The sequence below is a fragment of the Triticum urartu genome, chromosome 7A (genome assembly GCF_056163025.1).
Source record: "Triticum urartu cultivar PI428250 chromosome 7A, HENAU_Tu73, whole genome shotgun sequence".
In the NCBI taxonomy this organism is placed as follows: domain Eukaryota; kingdom Viridiplantae; phylum Streptophyta; class Magnoliopsida; order Poales; family Poaceae; genus Triticum; species Triticum urartu.
Window position 1 is genome coordinate 217,829,038 of NC_141879.1, and position 4,940 is coordinate 217,833,977.

Below are 4,940 nucleotides of genomic sequence, written 5' to 3' on the forward strand. Positions count from 1 at the left end.
CATCCCCTCTTTCGTCTACTTCCATCAGTAACTTTACTTGGAGCTATATTTTTATTCACCAAATGATATGTGTTTTGCTTGGAGCGTCTTGTATGATTTGAGTCTTTGCTTTTTAGTTTACCACAATCATCTTTGCTGTACACACCTTTTGAGAGAGACACACATGATTCAGAAATTATTACAATACTCTATGTGCTTCACTTATATCTTTTGAGTTATATAGTTTTGCTCTAGTACTTCACTTATATCTTTTAGAGCATGGTGGTGGATTTTTTTATAGAAACTATTGATCTCTCATGCTTCATGTAGATTATTTTGAGAGTCTCAAATAGCAAGGTAATTTTATTAAATAATCCTAATATGCTAGTTATTCAAGATTAGTAAAAACTTTCTTATGAGTGTTTTGAATACTAAGAGAAGTTTGATGCTTGATGATTGTTTTCAGATATGGAGGTAGTGATATTAAAGTTGTGCTAGTTGAATAGTTGTGAATTTGAGAAATACTTGTGTTGAAGTTTGCAAGTCCCGTAGCATGCACATATGGTAAACATTATGTAACAAATTTGAAACATGAGGTGTTCTTTGATTGTCCTCCTTATGAGTGGCGGTCGGGGACGAGCGATGGTCTTTTCCTACCAATCTATCCCCCTAGGAGCATGCGCGTAGTGCTTGGTTTTTGATGACTTGTAGATTTTTGCAATAAGTATGTGAGTTCTTTATGACTAATGTTGAGTCCATGGATTATACGCACTTTCACCTTTCCATCATTGCTAGCCTCTTCGGTACCGTGCATTGCCCTTTCTCACATTGAGTGTTGGTGCAAACTTCGCCGGTGCATCCAAACCCCGTGATATGATACGCTCTTTCACACATAAACCTCCTTATATCTTCCTCAAAACAGCCACCATACCTACCTATTATGGCATTTCCATAGCCATTCCGAGATATATTGCCATGCAACTTTCCACCATCCCGTTTATCATGACACGTTCATCATTGTCATATTGTTTAGCATGATCATGTAGTTGACATAGTATTTGTGTCAAAGCCACTGTTTATAATTCTTTCATACATGTCACTCTTGGTTCATTGCATATCCCGGTACACCGCCGAAGGCATTCATATAGAGTCATACCTTGTTCTAGTATCGAGTTGTAATCATTGAGTTGTAAATAAATAGAAGTGTGATGATCATCATTTAATAGAGCATTATCCCAATAAAAAAATAGAAATGCCAAAAAAATAAGAAGGCCCCAAAAAAAGAGAAATGAAAAGGGACAATGCTACTATCCTTTTTTCCCACACTTGTGCTTCAAAGTAGCACCATGATCTTCATGATAGAGAGTCTCTTATTTTTTCCCACACTTGTGCTTCAAAGTAGCACCCCATCTTTATACTCTATTCCACCCATAGTGCTATATCCATGGCTCACGCTCATGTATTGCGTGAAGGTTTATAAAGTTTGAGATTACTAAAGTATGAAACAATTGCCTGGCTTGTCATCGGGGTTGTGCATGATGAGAGCATTCTTGTGTGACGAAAATGGAGCATGACTAAACTATATGATTTTGTAGGGATGAACTTTCTTTGTCCATGTTATTTTGGGAAGACATAATTGCTTAGTTAGTATGCTTGAAGTATTATTATTTCTATGTCAATATTAAACATTTATCTTGACTCTTTCGGATCTGAATATTCATGCCACAATTAAGAATAATTACATTGAAATTATGCCTAGTAGAATTCCACATCAAAAATTCCGTTTTTATCATTTACCTACTCAAGGACGAGCAGGAATTAAGCTTGGGGATGCTTGATACGTCTCCAACGTATCTATAATTTTTGATTGCTCCATGCTATATTATCTTCTGTTTTGGACATTATTGGGCTTTATTATTCACTTTTATATTATTTTTGGGACTAACCTATTAACCGGAGGCCCATCCCAGAATTGCTGTTTTTTTGCCTATTTCAGAGTTTCGCAGAAAAAGAATATCAAAAGGAGTCCAAACGGAATGAAACCTTCGGGAATGTGATTTTCGGAACGAACATGATCCAGGAGACTTGGACCCTACGTCAAGCAACCAACAGGGAAGCCACGAGGTAGGGGGGCGCGCCTACCCCCCAGGCACGCCCTCCACCCTCGTGGGCCCCATGTTGCTCCACCGACGTACTCCTTCCTCCTATATATACCTACGTACCCCCAAAACTACCAAAGACGGAGCCAAAACCCTAATTCCACTGCCGTAACTTTCTGTATCCACGAGATCCCATCTTGGGGCCTGTTCCGGAGCTCCGCCGGAGGGGGCATCGATCACGGAGGGCTTCTACATCAACACCATAGTCCCTCCGATGAAGTGTGAGTAGTTTACTTCAGACCTACGGGTCCATAGTTATTAGCTAGATGGCTTCTTCTCTCTTTTTGGATCTCAATACAAAGTTCTCCCCCTCTCTTGTGGAGATCAATTTGATGTAATCTTCTTTTGCAGTGTGTTGGTTGAGACCGATGAATTGTGGGTTTATGATCAAGTTTATCTATGAACAATATTTGAATCTTCTCTGAATTGTTTTATGTATGATTGGTTATCTTTGCAAGTCTCTTCGAATTATCAGTTTGGTTTGGCCTACTAGATTGATCTTTCTTGCAATGGGAGAAGTGCTTAGCTTTGGGTTCCATCTTGCGGTGTCCTTTCCCAGTGACAGTAGGGGCAGCAAGGCACATATTGTATTGTTGCCATCGAGGATAACAAGATGGGTTTTATATCATATTGCATTGCATGAGTTTATCCCTCTACATCATGTCATCTTGCTTAAAGCGTTACTCTGTTCTTATGAACTTAATACTCTAGATGCATGCTGGATAGCGGTCGATGTGTGGAGTAATAGTAGTAGATGCAGGCAGGAGTCGGTCTACTTGTCTTGGACGTGATGACTATATACATGATCATACCTAGACATTCTCATAACTATGCTCAATTCTGTCAATTGCTCAACAGTAATTTGTTCACCCACCGTAAAATACTTATGCTCTTGAGAGAAGCCACTAGTGAAACCTATGGCCTCCGGGTCTATCTTCCATCGTATTAATCTTCCAACACTTAGTTATTTTCATTGCCTTTTTTTACTTTGCATCTTTATCGTAAAAATACCAAAAATATTATCTTATCATATCTATCAGATCTCACACTCGTAAAGTGACCGTGTAGGGATTGACAACCCCTTATCGCGTTGGTTGCGAGGATTTATTTGTTTTGTGTAGGTGCGAGGGACTCGCGCGTAGCCTCCTACTGGATTGATACCTTGGTTCTCAAAAACTGAGGGAAATACTTACGCTACTTTGCTGCATCACCCTTTCCTCTTTAAGGGAAAACCAACACAGTGCTGAAGAGGTAGCACTTCCCATAAGGTAAATGTGGTTGCACTGGAGAAAGCTCGACTTGGGTGGCACTATGATATCCAAGTGATGACGGAGGATGTTGGTTATTAAGTCATATTATTAACTTCTCCATCATCAAACATCATGCGAGCATTATTAACATGAATGCAACAACTAACATGCAAGATACCAATGCAGTAACAAAACATCAAGCATTTGAAAAGAACAATGATAGCATGCGAAACATGGCAATACGAAGTACTAGCAAACTTATCAGTGCAACAGAATTATCATAACATCGATACTACTAACATGAAACTAAACTAGACAGAGGCATGATATTATTAGTAACAACATCAAACTAGCATGGCAACTTATTTAATGAAAACTCAAGCATGCACGGCAGATAACAAAATCATATAACATGAATGAAATAACAGCAGCCGGAACAAACAAGAAGGTAGTGCAACTAAACACACACACACACACATGAGGTGCAAGCAGAGTCAACATGCAAGTTCGGGGCTCATGATAAGAGGTTGGCTTTCCTGGGGTTCAAGGAATACTCCGGAAAAAGTGAGGAACGATTGCACAAAGATTTGCCGGAAACAGTTCTCTCTCGGAGGGGGTTGTTTACGTGCAAGGGCAAAGTTGTCATTTTCATTGTGTGAAAACATTATGAAAATGATACCAACGGAAAGAGTTTGATGAGACGAAGACGTGAGCGTTGGTTTCACCTCAATCGGAGTTACGATTGCGGAGATACGAAGGGTTGAAGTTCAGGGACCTATCGGTGAATTTTTTTAGCAAACAGGCCCCTGGAAGAAAAACTGAACTTGCCTTTGGGCTGAATACGTTTTCTGCAGAGATAAATGTATTTTGAGCCGAAGTGCAAAGTGAATACGCTTTTAGAACAGAGAAAGCGTATTTCAGATCAAAGAGGAAGGAAATATGCTTTCGGTTAAAGGAAAGCGTACTCAGGGGAGTACGTCTCCACTTAACCACGTCAGCGGGGGCGGGGCCGGGCGCTTGAGTCGCTGACGTGCGGGTCCCTTGGGTGGGCCCCATCACTTATCCATGTCAGCGTGGTGGGGTCAACGCGGGGCCGGCTCCTGTGTAGCTGACTGGTGGGGACCGCGCACCTCTCTCTCTCTCTCCTCGCACACGTGTCCTCTTCCTCCCGATCGAGAACAGGGGCGAAGCGAGGCAGAGCACTGTCTTTGAGGCCTCGGTCGGCTCCGGCCTTCTCCCACCCGGCTGATGGCACCGGCGGGTGCGCAGCGGCCTGCCGCACCCATTCAGAGGGTCGGTCGGCGCCGGGGAGGAGTAGGGAGATGGGGAGGGGCGGTGCCATGACGAGGACAGGGAGGAGGCAGAGGTGGCGGTGCTCTTCGGGGCACAACCCTAGAGTGGCTCCGGCGACGAGCGGGTGGGTGGAGATGCTCTCTGGGAGGAGGGAAACACAATGGAGGGGTCGGGAGGAGGAGGGGAGGGCTGCCGTGCTCGAATTTGAGTGATGGAGGGCGACGACCATGGCAGCCATTGTAACACCCACGATGCGGCC